Below are 20,498 nucleotides of genomic sequence, written 5' to 3'. Positions count from 1 at the left end.
CCTCCCTGAGCAGGAGATATTTGAGCAAACCCAAAGGAGGAGGCAGGAAGCCATGAGAGCTGGGAGTGTCCAAGGTCGTGGGTAGAGCAGGTGCCAAGACCCTGAGGTGGGCGTGTCAGTGCTTGTGTGTCTGTGGGCTGGGGAGCAAGTGAGGGAAAGGTGGGATCCAAGGAGGAAGGGGAGTCAGGAGGGATGCTTGCACAGGACCATGAGCCACTACAGGTACTTGATTTTTACTCTCAGTGAAACAGTGAATGTCGGAGAGTTTTGGGCAGGGGAGAAACAAGAGTTAGTCTATATTTTAACAGAATCACCCTGGACTCTGTGTTGAGAGAAGTTCATGGGGGCCAGAGGTAGAGTTTGGGAGATGTAGCAGTTATTGAGAGGGTCTAGCAATTATCCAGGCCAGGATGAAGGACAGGCTAGGGACTGGCACAGGGGAGAATTATTGGATTAGGGATATATTTGGAAGGCAGAATCCAACCAATTTGCTGAAAGATTTGGGGCATGAGAGGAATCAAGGATTGCTCCCAGATATGGGCCTTGAGCCAAAACTTCCTTGGTTTATGTAACATGTTCATATTATTGTCTGCTCCACATTTCACAATCTAGGCCCCGCAGAGGTTACATAGTCCCAGAACTCAGGTTTAGGACAAGGCCTGGGTTAGAGCCCCATTACTGGTACTGATTTACAGGGTGACTGAGACCAAAGCCCTTATATCTGTGAGACTTGGTTTCCCCATTTGTAAAATGGAGTCTCAGTGGGGACTATTATTGTGAGCATGACATTGCTTGGTACACAGGAGCTGATCAATAGTGGCAGGTGTTACTATTTTAGCAGCACAACTAGAAATTTTTTTTTAAAGATTTATTTATTTATTTATTTATACAAGCACTGGGTACAGTCAGAAGCATGGAAGGGTGAGAGAATTCACCAGAGACAGAGCAGGGACTGACAAAATACATGCTGAGGAAGCAGAGGGCGGCAGGAGAGGTCTGTGTGCCATATGGGACCCTCACCCGGTGGCCGGGGATCTAACCAGTGCTGCAGAGGCTGTGGGCAGCTTCGCAACCCAGTGCTCAACTGCTGCGCCACCGGGGAGGCCCAGCACAACTAGAATTTGAACATAGCCTTCTGCCCCCAATCCTGTGTTCTTTCCCTGAGTTCTCTTGTCTTGATCCCGGACAGCTTCAAGTGTGTTGATCATTAAGTCCTCACTTGAGGTCATCAGTAGGTTTTGAAAAATTGCAACTTGAAGTGAAATGAGGTAGAAGGAAACCAGTTTGGCGATGGGCTAATTGATATTAACAAGACATAAGTTCCTACCGTGTATTCCTGGTCACGAAAACATCATCAAACTTCTAAATAAAAACCCAAAATATTCCTTATAGGAAAGAATCCTCTGTATTAATTCATTTATTTTTCAACCCACTTACTCCAGGGCAAGGTCAGGGTATCTGGAGCTGAAACCAGTCACTGAGGCTGCAGGGCAGGACCCAGCCCTGGACTGGAGGTCATGCCACCCCAGGGCACACTCACAATCACACTCTGGGACAACTGAGACTTACTAGTGGACCTCATGGGCACATCTTTGGGGTGTGGGAGCATGATCAAAAGATGTAAAAAGACCCAGACAGGGGTCCTGTCAGTAACTGATCTTTCTTTTCCTCTTCCATGTGATAATGGAACAATGGTGAATGGAATGACATTATTCGAGAACCTACTGTGCTGCTTCACTCTGGTCAAAGATTTAGTTCTGGAATAACAGAATAAAAGAACTTTTCCTCTCCCTCCTCCCATTATTAATCCCTAGGCGATGAGATGAGAAGAAATGTCGACACCATCTCACGCTGGACGCCACCAGGCTTGGGAGGGCGGCAGGGGCTGGGCGCTGCGCCAAGGGTCCAAACACTGTTGGTGTGAATCACAAATCACGGCCTCTCCCTTCGAGTCTTAGACCATAAAATCAGAATAACAGCGGCCCTGCACCTCCTGGACGATCAAATTAGCAAAAGTGGGTAATTAGCAGGTGTCATAGGTCATGAATCACACTGTTTATTACATTCGGACGCATAAGCCATAATCCCAGTCCACTTCTGTTGGGTCCTGGCAGGGCTTGCCTTCATTCGGATCACCTGGGTTATTAAAATGTTGAATTCTGGGGTCAAATCTCCCCAAGCCTACTCCCCTATACCCCACTAAGCTATTGTGAAACACAACGTAATTTAGACTTACTGATCTAGGAGCTGCCTTTGACAGAATAGAGGATATTCGATGGATGGCTACTCTTTGGTGGAAAAGGTGATAAAAGACAATTATTTAAGTGCCCATAGATTCTTGCATTCAGGTAGGTACTAACTGGAAATATAAACGATGGACCTTATTCACTGCATTTGAATCTCCCCAATGGGTGGTAGAGTTCCATTAAAAATAACTGGTTAAAGCTACTTGTCAGAATTTTAAATAGTGTGAATTATTACACAGGTCCCTTCTGAAGGAACATTTTTAATGTACAATCTTTTCTTTCTAAAGATGAATTTCCAGTGTTCTCTCCATGTGTTTCTCATATCTCCAGTACATTCAGCCTTGGCTTTGCTTGGCACATTGCTGAGTGCCACACAATCAAGGGCTTACTCTTTTATGCCAGCACAGGGCTCTTCTCCTGTTGCCAGCCCATCACGATGGCCAAATTAGCGATCACACCTGCATTATCGATCTGGGCAAGAGCCTGATTGAAAGCAGACCATGCAGTCATTGCTGCACATTGACTCAACAGGACCCAGATGCTTCTGAGAGCTCCATGAACACTGGCCTTCAGCCTACAGTCTTTTAATCAGATAATAGACACATCAGTTCAATAGCCAGTTCCAAAGTTTTCAGCTGAGCATTTCTCTATCCACTCAGGATACGATAAACTTTGTAGACACACATGCCTCAGAATCCCTTTGGAGCATGTGGCAGAAAAAGGGGGTAGGGTCTTGTAAAAATGACCAGCAGCACTTGAGAGTTTGTTCCTTGTACAGTAGCCACAGTTCCTCTGTTTTCCCTGCTGCTGTGGTCCATTGTGAAATTACCAGAACTCTCTGAGGATACCAGCCATGCGCTCTCTCTCTCTCTCTCTCTCTCTCTCTCTCTCTCTCTCTCTCTTTCTCTCTCTCTCCCTAGTGCTGTGGGTGCAAGAGGCAGCTGCCCTGCCCATCAGGCACTTCACTGGCTGCTGGAAAGGAGGTGGAACATACAACACACACTGATACCAAAACCCCAGACTGGAGCTGGGTTGACCTTGTAAAATTAACACCCCCTCACTCTGGAGACAGAGACCTTGGGGCAGGTGTGGAACATGTGCTTTTGTTGAGGTGACCTAGGTACCTGGGGACTGGGATAGCCCAGTGGACAGCTGGTTTACATTATTGATTTCCACTGTGCACTGTGGTTCCCAATCTACATCGTCTCTCCATCTAGGATACCTATCCTCTCCCTATCTAAGTTGTCTTCCCTACATTCCACCTCCTCCTTGCTGTTTTCCCAGACCAATGAGGCCTCACTAACACCGCCCCCCCCCCCCCAGCCTCAGAGCCAAGAGCTCCTAAGGTGAGCTTCCTCCTGTGGTTCTGTGCATGGGGTTCTTACAATCCCACTGGACTCTGTGGCAGGCCTGGGCCTCCTTGGTTAGCTCCTTCACTCCCTAGCATGAGATTTAGTACAGCCTGTGCTTGCTAAATGCCGGCAGACTCAGCAGCATGGACAGGGGAATGGAAATAATATTCAAAAATTGACTTGGTAATACAATAGGCTTTGTAAAATAAGATGCCACCTGAATGAACAATGAAAACAAGCTTTGGTGGGCCTCCCCTGGTGGCGCAGCGGTTGAGCGCTGGGTTGTGAGGCTGCCCATCAGCCTCTGCAGCACCAGTTCGATCCCTGGCCACCGGCGAGGGTCCCACAAAAAAACAAAAACAAAAACAAAACAAGCTTTGGCAAAGCAAGCACAGTGGGGTTGTTCTATCATTGTGCACCTGGAAGAACGAGGGGCGAGCAAAATGGAAGTCCCCGCTGACATCAGCTTTGGCAGTCCCTAATGGAAAGTGACCCTGCCAGATCCCTGTCCCTCCTTCAATCCGGAATGCTTTCCATTAACACAATTAACCCTGCGCAGCAGTCAGGGGCAGAGCTGGCTGGGCCAAATGTGCTCTGTTCTAATTGCTGAAACATCTCCATTTCATATATTCTTCCTAATACCTTCAAGAAATAGAGAGAGCAGAGGAGGGAGAGAGAAACTCCAAGCACTATCAACTTTAGCAAATCCTTAATAGGAAGCAATTTGGCCAGTTTCTGCCATCCTTGGGAACCTCTTTCCATTAAAAACATTTCTGCCCCACGGCCACATTTTAGACTTCTCATTGTGTCCTTGGCCCCAGGGAAAATTCTTGGCTCTCCACCTGGATAGCTTGACTGTTTGACACCAACCAAGAAACCCAGTAACATCCTGATCTCCTGAAAGCAGGCTGGGGGATCAGAGATGACTTTCTTATTCCCCATCAACTCAGCATGATCAAAAGATATAAAAAGACCCCAGGACTGAAGATGGAGAAAAAAAAAAAACCTACAGAGGAAATGAAGTCGGGCATAACCAAGAAGTAGGCAAATGCAGTCTTCTCTGAGCTGGAAAATGAGGGCCAAGGGAATTCTATTATTAGACACTCAGTAACCTCTGTTCTCAAGCCTGTGGGTGGTTGGCAAAAAAGGCTACACTGCCCTCTAATGGGGGCCTATCAGTGCGCAGCCAGGGGCTTTTCATTCATGATCTCAATTAGTCAGTGCTCAGCCACTGGGAGCTGTTATTATCTGAAAACAGACTTGGATACAGAGACATCAAGTAACTGGCCCAAGGTCATAGAAGACTCAGCACCAGCCCCGATGCTAAGTCAGGAATAAATGACTTTGAAGTTCATTTTTCTTGCCATGTATCTTGAGAGTTCATCTTTCCTTCTTAGACTCAGATAGCTCCCTCAGGTCGACATTCCTCCCTGTGGTTCCCAAAGCCTGCTGAAGGTTAGATTCGCCTAACATGTGCTAACCCGGCCAGTGCTCAAGCCCCACCTCCAGAGTCTGATGTTTAACTAATCTGGGGTGGATTTTGGCTTAGGAAGGTTTTTTCAATTCTGCAGGTAATTTAATATGTAACTCCTGCTGAGAATTCCTGCTCTACCTGCAGAAGAGATAGAGGCAGAAACAGGTGGTACCCCTAAGCTGGGGACACAGCACTTAATAGAGAGCAAGCTTGGAGGGCCTCACTAAAGAAAAGTCACTTTTGAAGGGGATAAGTGCAGTAGTGGGCCTTATCATTATGCTTTGTGATGTTATGGGTGGGTGACTAATAGCACCCCCTCACCAACGAGCATCGCATCCGAACCCAAGGAACCTGTAAATATGTTCTCACATGGAAAAGGGCACTTTGCAGGTGGGATTAAGCCAAGGATCTTGAGAAAGGGAACTCATCCTGGATTACCTGGGCGTGCCCCAGTGCCATCACGAGAGGTCTGTAAAGGAGGCAGGGCAGTCGGAGCCAGAGAAGGAGATGTGATGACAGAAACATAGGTTGGAATGGTGTCAGGAAGGGACCCAAGGGTGTGGCAGCCTTTGGATTCAGAAGGCAGAGAGAGCAGATCCTTCCTAAAACCTCCAGAAGGAACAGATTTACCAACATTGACTGTAGCCCAGTGAGACTGATTTTGGACTTCCGACCTCCAGATCTGTAAACACAGACACATCTATGTTGTTGTAAGCCATTAAGTTGTGGTTGTTTATTACAGTAGCCCTGAGAGGTAATGCAGCTGTCGTGTGGCTGATTTCACTTTCTGAGGCTTGGTTTCCCCATCTCTAAAATGCAGCTATGTATTGATTGATTGATACCAATTTGTTGTGTCAGACACTCACAGGAACCAAGCCCTGTATTTCCCTTGGGAGTAACAGCTCAGGAGTGACTAATTCAGGATTCACAATAACTTTATAGAATAAAACTACCATGAATAATGAGAGTTGACTCTACAAGAGAGGAGAGTCAAAAAGTAGTCTCACACTTTATGAGGGGAGGGGGCCGGTGGGGAGGGATTGGGGTCAAAATAAAGGGGTTGCAATTGTTTGGGGAATATAAAAATAAAAAAAAAAAAGAAAAAAAAAAGTAGTCTCAGAAAAAGACTTGCGTCGGGGAGAGACATATTTTAGGATAATCGAATGGCCTTCTAGAGTCCCTGGGCCTTACCATCCAGTGAGTTTACTAAACCAAAGTAACCCTTTCAAGTAGACAGGGTGGTTGTTTTCAACTAGGATTTGCTCTGAACAAGCAGCCCCCCATGTGAAAAGGATGGGTAGGGAGAGGCACAATATATTAATAAGGGGACATTGAAACCGAGGTGTGGGAAGACGAGGTCTGGTTTTGTTGTACTCTCTCTACTTTGTGCAATTTATCAAGCTAAACGAGTGCTTTTTCTGGTAGCCCACAGAATCTTGGATTTTATATCCCCGCCTCTTCTAATGATGCCAAACTTTGTTTTGACCCCTACTTTAAACGGTACCTTTAGCCTTTACTCTGCCTACACCTGGATCGAGGAGGAAGTTAATTCTAGACAACTGAGACTTGGTATTACACAGTAATCTCTTTTTTATTAGCTCATCTCAGCAGTGGAAAGCATTGGAAAAAGCTATAAAAACATTGCAAATAGAGAAACATTGCAACGAAGCACATATCATGTAAGAAACACTAAGAACATTTCCCTTCTCACTCTCCTTATTTATTAGAAAAACAAGATTTTTCTAAGTACTCCCGAGGTGAACTCAAATAAAAATAAAGGCCATTTTGTTTTAAATGGTGTTGTGTGCATTTTGAAGATAGGGACAGGGCTTGCTTCCCAGAGGAGAACAACAAAGTCTTCTGAGGCTAGTTATAGTGATGAAGTTACAGTGAAGTTGTGATAATGGCGGAAACTGACACCTGATATATTTTCATCTCACAAGAGGTGGATGCTTTCTGTTGGCAAGTGTAGGAAACCGTACTCACCTGACCCCAGTGATGTATGATTTATGATTATTCAGAATCCCTGGGCCAAAACTCTGAATAAAATCTTCTCTTCAGTTGACCGGGTAAACACATCCCATTTAGTCAATAAAATATCCCTTTTTGAAGGTAGATTGTAAATTTAACAAATTGGTGATGCTAAAGAAACTTTTGATTTCTTTTTTAACAAGTAGACTTTATTTCATTTTTTATAGTACTTTAGGGTTACAGAAAATTGAGCAAAAAGCACAAAGAGGTCCCAGAACCGCCACGTCCACCCTTCACACACAATGCCCTGTATTATCATCTTGCATGTCCAAGCATGGTTCCTGTGGCTTTAGAAGACATAAAGTCATAGTAAGAAAGCTGACCATTTATAGAGGCAACTCCGGGCCACAACACTCTTGCATGTTTTAACTGCTGAGAGATGGGCTGAGGCTCAGAGAGGCCAGTACCCTGCTTCAGTTGGCACAGCTATTAAGTGCAAAGAAAAGACAGGAACTCAGGTCTTCTGATTTTTTTTTCAGTTATGCAAATACTTTTTTTTAAAAGTGCTATTTTAGCACCACATCTTCCACAAATTCAGTTTTATATTTCTAAACACAGGGTTAAGATGTGAAGTGCTAGTACGTCTACTGAGAAACTGACAAGGAGAACAAGATAACACTTGCTCAGATGCTCAGAGGGTGAAGGGGTGCTAGTACTAATTTGTCTTCTGAGCGAGGGTATTTAGGTGTCACAATTCCTGCTAATTTAGCTGTTTATGCAGTTTTGGGAGGAAAGGAACCATGTCTGTCTTGCTCAGTAATGATGTTGCTTTCATTTGCCTAAAATATAATAGTGTTCAAATCACAGTTATTAAGCAAATGAGTGGTAGGTTGGTGTATTACTCATGATTCTCGAGAGGAATGAAACCAATAGATGTATATGGTACCATCTGTCTACTTATCAATCTATCATCTCTCCAGAAGACTGAGACTTTGAGGGATGGGCACTAGTGATTATGAAGGCTGAGAAATCCCATGAATCTGCCCTCTGCAATCTGGAGAACCAGGAAAGCTGGTGAGACATTTCCAGCCTAAACCTGATGGCCAGAGAACCAGGAGGCGAGCAGTATACATCCCTGGCCAGCCCACAGGCCTGAGAACCAGGAGCACCAGTGCTCAAGAGCAGTAAAGACATGTCCCAGTTTGGGTAGAGAGCACATTCACCTTTCCTCAGCCTTTTTGTTCTATCTCAGCCTTTAATAGATTGGAAGGTGCCCCTCTGGTGAGGATGACCTTGATTCCAGTTTTCTGATGACTTTGTGAAACCACCTGCCACATCGGGCTGCTTTCCTTTCAGAACTCTTGTGTGTGAAGGAATAAAGCCTTGGGTATTCAAATCATTATCTTGGGGGACCTCTCTTAGAAGACTGTCAACCAAATACAGTTTCTCACTGATAGAGCATCAGAGAATGATGCATACAAGAGAGTCATAAATCAGGGCAGGAACCAAAATCACATAGTCCACCTAGGCCTGGAGATCAGAAACCCTCTTTCTAGTCCTTGCTACGCTAGCTTTATCTGATCCATGAACTTAAGTAACCTGATGTCATCTCTATTTACACAAGATTTTTTCATGAAAAATTAAAAATAGAACTTTCTCCAACAGAGTTATTATAGCAAAATAACATACAAAGACAAAGTCCTTTGAGACGGTGAGACTATTCCTCGTTGTTATAGTTAGCCGCAGTAGCGCTGCGCTGTGGAATAATCCTTCTGTTATTCCATTGCTGCTGAATGGTTTCAATTCTAGACTCCCAGGTTCCCGGCAGTGGTGTTGACTTTAAAAATGAAACCATGAACAGTGGCTAACAGAGCTAGAATCATTTAACTTAAAATAGAAAATGGGAGTAAAACAGACATTTAAAGGTTTTCAAATTACCAGGTAGTTACAAAAAGTGTCATCTGTTTCCTATAACTTCCAAAGACAGAGAATCATGACTAAGAAAATAAGAGCTTCCTAGTTGGGTACTGTGATATTGATCTATAATTAAATATATTTATGTATATAATTGGTCTTCATCCTGTTCCTGGTACAAAACTCCCAAATCCCTAGAAATTTCCAAAGTTGAAAGAAACAGAGTAAGGGTGTTTTCTGAGATGTGAATGAGATGATGTTAGGAAAGCAGCAAAGAGAGGGGCTGGTTGGGTGAAGCAATTATTTGTCACAGGATTGGAACTTATAGACCCACTCCACCCCTGACCTCCAGGGAAGGGAGAAGGCCTGGAGTTTGAGTTCAGTGACCAATGATTCAGTCAGTCATGCCTATGTCCAGAACATTCCTTAAAGAACCAAAGGAGTGAGTTCTAGCTTCTGAGCTGGTGAACACAGGGGAGTGAAACATCCAAAGAGGCATGGAGTTCTGCTTCCCTGCCCACCTGTCTTGTTCTGAGCATCTCTTCCAGCAACCATTCCTGAGTTACACCCTCTTGTAATAAACAAGTACTCTTGCAAAGGAAAAAAAAAAGTGCCTCTAAAATCTGTCATAGTACTTCTCTAGAGACAGTTAAAATAGAATCAACGCGCCTGTCTGCCAATGTTGCAATAAATGCTGCCACCAAGAGATGGGGTAATGAGACACCTTTATTTTTTTTTTTAAAGATTTATTTATACATACAAGAACTGGGGTACAGGCCAGAGTTTTGGGGGGTGAGAGGATTCACCAGAGACAGAGTGGGGAACAGAACAGACAGAATGACTGAAATACACTGCTGAGGGGAGCAGCAGGCGAGTCAGGAGAGGTCTGCTGCACCATGTGGGTTGCTCCCTGGCTGGGGATCAAACTTGTGCTCTAGCAGCTGTGGTGAGCTTCATAGGTTGCGTCTTAACCCCTTGCGCCACCAGGGAGGCCCTAATGAGGCACCTTTATAACAGACTATGGAACTCTGCGGTCCTGTTTTCCTGCATCCTGGGATTTCAGCGGCAACCTGGCCAAATGAAAACGTGGTGCCCAAGAGCTGCATCCTGAACATGCCACAGACAGAGAAAAAAGAGTGAGGGAAACGTTCTTCTTGTCCTTTCCCATAATCAGTGGCCACGGTCAGGGCACGGCATCACCATTTAAAAGGCAAAGTCCACAGTCAACCCCCTGTTGGTTCTGCCTTTGGACTACCTAGTTGAGCAACCTAAGCCTCACTTTCTCTGCTGTAAATAAGGACAATTCTTGTCGCTGAAGCAGCTGACCCTTTGCAGTGTAGGTACAGTCAGCACCTGCACCACCAGGCCCTCTCGGCCGCCCATGGAATGCGAGTGAAAGGGACTGTCTCTGTCAAGGTTGTCCAAGAAGTGCGTGTGCAGTAGTTGATTTCTCAGGTGTGGCCCCACAAGTTCTCCCACCACCCCGGCACCCCTGAACTATCTCTTCCATATGTAAGTACAAAAATTAACAACGATACAAGATGAAAATGCATACACTTTGCAAAAATGAAAAATGATGTAAAAAATATATAAAATTGAAAAAATGGGGCCTCCCTGGTGGCACAGGGGGTTAAGCACCGCACTGTGAAGCAATCTGCAGCCTCTACAGCATGAGTTCAATCCCCGGCCTGCCAGGGAGCTACCCACGTGGTGCAGCAGATCTCTCCTGATTTGCCCGCTGCTCCCCTCAGCAGTGTACTTCAGTCAGTCTGCCTGTTCTGTTCCCCACTCTTGTCTCTGGTGAATCCTCTCACCCCCTGCACCTCTGGCCTGTAGCCCAGGTCTTGTATGCATAAATAAATAAATCTTTAAAAATAAATAAATAAATATTTTTTTAAAAATCATAAAAAAATTAACAGCGATGTAAGTAAATTAATTAACAAATCAATGATAGTGAAAAGAAAAAAAAAACAACTCCTCATGAAGGGTGAAATCAGTTGGGCTATCATGTTATATAACATTTCAGGGGAATCTGAAAGGACCCCAGTGCCTCTGATATATACACTACCATTTTCAGAGATGATGTAATTACAAAGTATGTGAATAGGTACACATTTATAGACAAAATAAAAAGCTTTTATCTCTCCTTAAAAAAAAAAGTGGGTGTTTACACCAGTGAGAATGGCAAATATTAAAAAAAACTAGCAACAACAAATGTTGGCGAGGGTGTGGAGAAAAAGGAACTCTGCTACACTGTTGGTGCGAGTGCAAACTGGTCCAACCACTGTGGAAAGCTGTGTGGAGATTTCTGGACCTACTAAACATAGAGCTTCCATATGATCCAGCAATTCCACTCCTAGGTATTTACCCAAAGGACACAGAAACATCAATTCCAAAGAGCACCTGCACCCCTATGTTTATAGCAGCACTGTTTACAATAGCTAAGCTTTGGAAACAGCCCAAATGCCCAAAAATAGATGACTGGATCAAGAAGATGTGGTACATATATACCATGGAATATTACTCAGCATTCAAAAAAGATAAACACATGCAATTTGCAGCAACATGGATGGCGCTGGAAGGGATCATGCTCAGCGAAATAAGCCAAAAAGAAAAAGAAAAATACCGGATGGTCTCACTCATAGCAGGAATCTAGAAAACTTAAATAAGGGACCAGGAAAATGAATAACTATAAGAAAGTGAAAATCAAAATCAACAAAAAACTATGAACCAGAGACACTTTTTGGGGGGTGGGGGGCGGGAGGGGAGGGATTGGGGTCAGAATGGGGGGGTTGCAGTTGTATGGGGAATATAAAAATAAAATTTATTATTTAAAAAAAAAAAGTGGGTGTAATCCCCCATTCATTCTTTCCCCAACCTGCAGCTGAAAGAAAAGAATTTTGAAGTCCTAGAAGGCAGAAGCGTAGATGGAAGAAACCTATTTTTCCATGTTACATGGAGTTTGGCCACCCGACGTGACTCAGAACTGAAGTAAGTAAAAATCAACTTTTTGTTATGTGAAAACAGAGATTTGGGGATTTGTTAAAACAGCTATTGTTAACCCAAACTTACACAATTATAAATCCCTACTTTAAAGTTGTTGGGAGATAAGGTGATATCTGCCTGAAGTTTTAGATCTTAAAACTTTCCAATGTCTTCCCTTTCCAATGTCTCCCCTCATGAAGCAACCCAAAATGAACACCATCAACATAAGGGCAGTGCCCCAGTGTTTCTCAAGATGTTGTTAAAGAATATGTAAATGCAGCTGAAAGACAAACCCCTACCCGCTCTTAAAATCTGATATATAGAAATTCTGGAGTCACTGTTGCTTAGCAACCTAGCATGTAATTAGCACTTACAATTATTAGCTATTAACAAAGAGAAGGGATAGAATTTTTTATGAAAGCAATGGTAGAAATCAATAGCTATTGAATGCATACTTTATTTAATTCTAACCATAAACAATCTGAGGAATAGAGATTATTATCCCCATTTTATAGATAAAGAAAACTTTCAAAAAGATTAACTTGTGGAATTAGTAAGTGGTAGATTTGGATTTGAGTCCAGGTCTGTACAACCCCAAAGTCTGTGTCTTTCCCTGTCTTCTCTATAATGGGTTCCAGGGTTCCCCCTCCGAGCCTAAGGGCCCCCAGGCACTGGAAGTAATTTAATCACCACAAAGCCACGTCCCTTGATTATTTTTTAAATGCACTTAAAATCAACAGGCCACACAGAAAGTAGGTGATCCCCAGTGGGAAGGATTGCTTTCCTTAAGCTATGATTTATACAGGTCACCCCCACTGAGACAGCTTTCAATTGTCTCTTAATTTCACCCTTTACCCATATCTTAAATTGGCACGTCATGGAAGGAAAGGACCAGAAACCCTATAAGGGGAGAGGTAGGAGGTCTGGTGAATTTTTGCTTCCAAATTCAAAATAACTCCCTCAGAGGCCCCTTTAACTCTGCGTTGCCACGAGAGCCAAAGTTTCTGCTGTGAGGCGTCTGTGCACAGGAGGGTGACTAGACAGACCATGCCAGCTCAGCAAAGCGGAAAGAAACAGAAGGCACAGGTGCACCACGTCACTCCTGGGAGAAGGGACAGGGCTGCTCAGACCCTGAAAGCACCTGTCTCAGGGAGGCCCAGAGTAGCAGACGGGACAGACAGGCCTGGGCTGTGCTCACAGCACCTGTGAGAGCTTAGGGGGCCAAAGCACCGCCTCCCACTCAGAGGAGGGGACCATGTTTTCTCCAGAGCAGAATGGCCCTGACTAAGGCCACAGAGCATTCCTAATGCAGGGTCCAGGCCTTCTAAGCCCCCCAGCCTGCTAGACTGCACAGCCTCGCTTGCACACCTCTAATCTTGTTCTTTCACACCAACGCCAGGCTGGGGAAACAAAGACAGTGTCACTGATGCTTATACGCTGCACTTCATGGATTCCCCCACCACACTGGGATCTGAGGGTGCTAGTGAATCCTGTTTCTCTCCTCCTCTGGATTTGAACCCATGGAGAGAAAATATATAAGAATCGAAGCTCACAGGTGTGGCATTTTGCTGGGAAGGTTGGTTTGAAGACTTGATGCCGGTCTGAGAAAGACAGTGTCTTCTCTCCCCTCTCTCCACCCACCTGAAATCACGCGCTGGTCACAGGGCAAGCCGCAGTGGCACACTCCCCCGAGGGATGTGGCAGAGCAGCAGGGAGGAGAATGGCATCCCCCATGAGTGGGCAGAAAGGACCTTCCAGGTGCCCCTCCTTGTTTTCCTCAGGGAGTCTAGAAAGAAGGGTGGGACTGTTCCTCCAGTAATATCCCCTAAGGCATGAGCCCTGCTTTCCTTCCCAGAAGACTGCTCAGGCGGAGGGAAAAGGTCCCCTTCATTCCCAACGGACCACGCCATCTCCATCTCCAGCCGCCCGGGTCTCCTTTTCCTGCACCACAAAGCAGACGGGCTCTGCAGGTTGGCTGAAGAGCTGGGCCACGCGAGCATCTGTTGATCCAAATGGCCTCTGTCAGTCGCCCCCAGCCAGTATCCGGTGGCGGCTTTTCTGTGTCTCTTCCTGAAAGCATTATGCAGCCTTAAGTAAGGGTTGACATTTTGAAGTATGGCTTCTCCTGAATTTACTGCGTTTTCTGTTCTTGGAGGTAATAGATGAGCTGCTCTGCCTTTTTCCGCTGCAGACACTGCTGTGGTCGCCATAGCTCCAGAAGGCATTAGCAGATTAGGCAGGGTGAAAATTACAGCGTCCTGGGCTCCGCAGGCTCTCCTGACGCCAGTGGTGTTTTCCAATCTGCTAGCATTTCACAAACAAAACATTATTTTAATTACTTTTGGCTGTACTGATGGGTCCTATTTTTCTCTGCCTTTACGCCTCCTTGGCCCCAAAGCCGTGTGCATCATCTTCCCTTAGTTCCAGTGAGCCCTGCGGGAGGCTGAGAAAAGCTTCCTTCCTGTGCCTTCTTGAGACCTTGGGGCTTAAGAAATTTGTCCCTGCCTAGAGTTACCCTGATGGGCTTGTTGTGGGGTCTGGAGAGTCTGAAATTTCTAGAGCAGCTTGACTCACAGGTTTAGTCAAGCTGATCTTCAGCCCACTGTAAATGATCTCTAACTTAAAACACTTGCATATTTTCAACTGCCCAGTTGCCCAAGCAGGGTGGAATGTTCCAGAAGAAGCCATATAAGTACAGAGGTTTAATGGGGGGGGTGTGGCTGGCCTGCTTGTGCAATGGCTGTTTTCTTGACAGTCCAGATTGCTGCAGGGGAATCAAGGAGAGCCAACGAGAATTGTAGGCAAACATCCTTAGGCTGAAAAATAGTGATGGTATCTTGAATTTGTCTCATTTCCAGAAACTCCATAGAACAAAAGGGTGTTTTGCATATATGTGATTTCCATTACACAGATTTTTTTAATGAGAAAATATTCATGAGCCTCTAAATCATGCCCTCAGCCCACCCAGATTCAGGCTATCACCGTCTCTCACCTGGATTGACCTCAGTTCTTCCTTCCTGCCCTGGACCCACAGCCCTCCCTCCTGGGGCTGCCAGCATCAGTCTCTTAGCCCACTTTTAATCATGTCTGTCTCCTGGTTAAAACTGATTGGAGACGCCCCTTGTTGAATGGAGGACTGAGCCTCAGGATTGCTCTGGAGCCCATCCTGACATAGTCCTGACTTGACTTTCTCAGCTTTGCATGCTCCCCAGCACCATGCCTCTGCTCAGTCTGACTGAAACACATGTGTTTTCCAAACACGCACCATGCCACCTCGCCCTCTCCTTCCTAGATGGCCTCCATCCCCTTCTCCTATCAGAATCCTGCCCATCATCATTGGCCAACCCTAAATGCCACCTTCTTCCAAAAGCCTCCTTTGTCCTTCTAGGCAAACACTCTTTCTTTGGGTGTTGATATGGACACTCTGTCCTCTGTTCTGTTCATTTGTGTGCTGGTCTTGAGCTTTTCTTTGAAGGCAGCTCTCCGTCCGATATCCCCTGCAGTATCTAGCAAGTGTCTAATACTTAGCAGTTGCTCAATGAATGGTAATGAAAGCAATTTGGATTTAGAGTAAATCCATTTCATCAATCGACATCATCACACACTGAACTGCTACCTTCCCAGATATTTCTTATTCTGTGAGCAGAAGCAATAATACCTATTTCCAAATGACATCAAGATAGAAAACTTGTGCTCTTTGATTTTGAGAATAGTTATTTTCATCTGCTTTTGGGAAGCCTAGAAGATGTGGTGGGAGGACAGGACTGAGATAGGGTCTCGCACCTTATGGGAATTTCAGGGACTTTGAAGCTGGGTTTGAACCTCTCTCCATAATTGACTGCTGTGTGACCTTGAGCAAGTTCCTCATCTCTGAACCTCAATTTTTCATGCTTAAAATAGGAACAACACCAGTTACTCTATAGGTTTATTTGTGAGAATTAATTAAAAAATTTCTGTTAAGCACTACTAACTCAGTGCCTACTACATAATTGGTGTAAATCATAGTTGACATTATCATTCTTATCCTAGTAATAGATCAGTTTCCAAAGTCATCCTTATCCTATCCAGGTTTTACTTTAGAATCAAATATTGAGATTTAACAAGTGCATGTTGCGTGCATACTGCTGACTATGTGCTACTGAATGCATGCAGTGGGGTTGAGATGGTGATCCAAACATCAAGTTTATAGTCCAGGGTATTTACACAAGAGTGATTATTGGGCTGTGTTGTAGACAGGTGTTTGAGTAATAAAAGGCAAGGGAGATTTACTCAGATCAAAGTGAGATACAGTATAAATATGTCAGGGGGAAGCCCCTGATGCTCAGGGCCCAGTTCTCCCAAAGCTGTGCACAGACTGGAACATTTACACTTGACCTTGGAGGTGAGCTGACTTCATGAGCCCAACCCTCTGCAGCTCCCAGCCCTTCACAACCCCCCTTCTGCTCTTTGAAGGACCCTGTCTTGGCTTAAGGCTCTACTTTCAGAGACTTGAAATTCGTCATAGCTGAAGAGTTGTTAATAGGCTCCATATTTCACTTTGCACTGGATCCTACAAGTTATGTAGCCTGCAGTCCTGCTTGTAACAACTTGAAGGACTATGCTTAAGTCATGCTGTGTCCCTGGTGCCTGACACATCACATGCTCATAAATATTTTCCAGAAAGAATAAATACCCTCTCCACAATCCTGTGGGTGACAAATGCTTGTCCACTGACTTCTAAAGTTTTACTTTTAAAACTTACAAAATTTGGTACATTTGTACCTGAAGCTTAGGGAGTTCCTGATGGAAACTGTACCAGCTGTGCTCGGGGGAATCCGTGGTACTGTCTGTGCTCAGACTTGGCTGGCGGCTCATTCACTAGAGCGTGTGGCTGCATCAGGGAGCAAGCAAAGGGCATTGGCCATTTTCCAACCCCCTGTCCCACTGTGGACAGTGAGACTTTGGAGGCAGGGTCTGGGTGGGGAGGTGAAGCTGTCTCACTAACATTTTGGGAATCACGCCTCCCTGCTCTGCATGCTCAGCAGATAGTTAGACATTCACATCCAAAGCTCAGAAGAGAAAACTAATTTGGAAATAGATTTAGATGGATGGCACCTGTAGTTGTAAAAGGAAATGAAAAATCTTGGGGAAAGTATGTGGAATTTTAAGAGAAGACAAACCTGACCTAGGAAACACGGACTTTTCAGGGTGAGCAGCAGAAGAAAAACAGGAAAAGGGGTGATGGGACCAAGGGAGAAACATCACCTAGGAGAGGTAGAATCTTTCAAGAATGAGGTCAACCACCCACCAGGAATCTACTGGTGAGAAAAAGCCCCACTGTGAATCCAGCTGGAGAAGCAGCCCCTGGCCCGTCTTGATACCCAGGCAAAGGCTTCCTGGTTTTCGAATAGGCGTGACTTTGAGCGAGGCGGGGAGGGCGAGAGGAAGAAGGCAGTGCTAGAGGTATAGGACTTGGACTTGGTGAGCTCCCTGATGAAGACTTGTTACAGGGCATACCCTGATATAAAATGGGGTTTCCCGACTGTGGGTCCTCACCTGCATGCTTAAAGGGGACTTATTAATGCTAAAGTGCAGACACACACAAAAGGTTGAGAAAAGGTTTATTTACAAGGGAAGGGGGAAGGGGAAATGAATAACTCAGGGAGAAAAAGAGGGAGATAAATTCGTAAATGCATCCTACCCGTTCCTGGAATCCCAATGACCCGCCGAGCTGGCAAAAACCTAGCATGCCTCATGGCCAAGAGGGCAACACCCCCCACACACACACAGGGCCAGTTAAATACCCAAACCCAGAGCCTAGTTGCTTAACTCCGCCCTCAGGTCCTCGTAACCTTCCCTTTGGGGATCATGGGATTTGTAGTTCCCAGTGTCGTGGGGGTGGAGTCCACAAAGCCTATATGGAGTTTGCCCAGGACATCCTTCACCCCTATCAGACTCACCTCAATGAAGTTCCTAAAGCCTTGTCGGAATTGACCACTTGCCAACATTGGAGGAGAAAATACGCCAAACTGAGGGGGCAGCAAGGGGAACACCCTGGGAACTGCTGGGCTGTTGGCGGCATGCAGGGAAGTCAGGAGCGATGAAGCTGGAGAGGACACAGGGTGAGGTGACAGCAGGGCTAAACTGTCTTGTTAAGGAGCTGGCATTTTCTTTCAAGGTAACAGGGATCTGCCAAGACATTTTAAGCAGAAGGATGATCATGACCAGATTTACATTTTGGACTGATCACCCTGGCAACAGAGAAGGGGCTGTTGTGTTAATGCAAGGTGAGAAATCATGACGTGTGGATGTGACTAACCACGGATGGCTCTGTCCTAAATCACATTGGGCACCAAATCTGTTACAGGGCAGGGAGAGGGGCAGCCCAGACCCCGCAAACCTGCCTGCTCTAAATAGGTTCTGCCATCCGCTGCATCAACACAAAACATATGAGACTTTAATGGGAAGGAACTTTAATACAATTAGGAAACAATACAGGAAAGACAATATTGTTTTTAAATCAAGTTACCCATCCCCTCATGGGTAAAAGTCCACCCAAGCAGGATTGGCCCAGAGCTAGGCCCCAAAGCCTACCACATGTCTAAAGCATCTTCCAGTGAGGACCCACAGAAAAGGAGCAGAAATAACCGGACATGTGTGGAGGGAAAAGAGCAAAATCAAAATTAAGACAAAACCTGCCATTGTTATCATCCCCATGCTTTTTTTTTTTTTTTTTTGTGGGACCCTCGCCGGTGGCCGGGGATTGAACTGGAGCTGCAGAGGCTGTGGGCAGCCTCGCCACCCAGCGCTCAACCACTGCGCCACCAGGGGAGGCCCTTCCCCATGCTTTTTTTACCCACATCTGTTTTAACCAGTCCACAACCAAAAGGCAAGCGCAGTTTCTTCACATGTCTCTCGGCTCCATGTTCCTCCTCCAGGTCTCCTTCTGGCTCCATCCTGCTTCCTTCCTTTCTCAGTCTCCTCTGTAGCTTCTTTTTTCTCTGCTCAGCTCCACCCTCCCTTGGGTGGGGCAGGAAACCTGGAACCTCCCCCTTTCCTGGGGACCACCCTGCTACAGGTGGATTTGTGATATATTAAGGAAAAGAATTGGCAGGACAGTTTACATTTACTGACAAAATAAAGAAGTTCACACTCTAAATCAGGCTTGATGGCAAAGACTGCTCGTAACAGAATTGCCAGTTTTTAGCTGGACATGTGGCTCCACAAGATAAACACCAAGTATCCCTCCTTCTTTGCAACTAGGAGGGCCATGTGGCTGAGCTCTGTGCATGAATGCTTAGGCAAGAATTACAAGGGGATGGGTCTTATTCTGGGAACCTTCCTTCTGTATTATCTACCACCCTCCTTTACTCACTTCTTTAATTCTTTCCTCTTCCTACTGAATGTGATGGCTGGAATTAGAGCAACCTGGGGACCTTAGGAATGGAGGTCAAACATAGGGAAACAAGACAGAAGTCCCTGGGCCTCTGGGGCCTTCTCCAAGCAGAACTTCCCTATCAGGCCTAGAATGCCTGCCTCCAGGCTTTCAGACAAGCTTTTTTCTATTGGGTGTCTTTACCTTTTAACCTAATTAACTGGACCTGATCCTAACAAAGGTCTCATTTCCAGCTGATTCTAAAGCCCCAGTACTCTGAAAGACAAGAGGTCTTACCACCCCTCATTCTTTAGCAAATTCCTCCTTCTGTCCCTAATGCCTTTTTTGTATCCTTGGCTCTGAATATCTTGCCTAGTAGGTGCTCAATAAACACAAAGAAGCAGAGGAGGCAGCACCCAGAGCTGTCTAGTTTTCAGGCTTTGTCAGTCAACAGGCCTCAGAGGCAAATTGTAATGTGCATTTCATTATACAAAATAGTGAATGGCTTGCCTGGGGGCACTCAGCCCCAGAGCAGGGAGGTGCAGGAAGGAGACTCCAGCAAGACTGTCCTGGAAGCCTCACCTGGGGACAGGCAGCCTTGAAAATGGCTCAATATTTGGCTCAATATTTGGGGGGGGGGGGGGAGTGCAGAGGAAGGGGGGGTGGTAGTGATTTGTATCCGTTTGCATCAGCAAGAGGATGAAAGACAGCATCAAGGTGAATTTGAAGGTGGAAGAAAGTTGCAGTTAGGATTCAGGTGAGGGCTTGGACTCATTCCCTGTTGCACCCTGCCCCAGCAGCCTGTGTTTCCCCCTTCCTACACACATCCTTTAATTACAGCAGCAATTATAGTTGGTATGCCTCCCCGGCTAGAGTATTAGCTCTTCCCCTGGTGGAGTATTAGCTCCACCCAAATCAGTAACCAAGTATGATTTGGTCACCCTGGCACCCATAAGGCACTCAATAAAATGTGGGTTGAAAATTAAGTGAATGAAGGAGACTCACAAATAGAATTGGTCAAGCTTTACATGGACAAAAACCCTTTGCAAGTGTTAAAGGAAATTACTGTAGTGACAGATGAGATTATTCACGTTATAGGTGAGGCCTGGCAGGAATCTCCATCCTGAACCAGCTCTCTTAGTTGGAATTCCAGCCAGCCAGGTAACCTGTAACCTTGACCCTCCAGGAAGAGCAAATGAATT

This window comes from Talpa europaea, assembly GCF_964194135.1.
Source record: "Talpa europaea genome assembly, chromosome: 15".
In the NCBI taxonomy this organism is placed as follows: Eukaryota; Metazoa; Chordata; class Mammalia; order Eulipotyphla; family Talpidae; genus Talpa; species Talpa europaea.
This window is presented reverse-complemented; position numbering follows the sequence as displayed.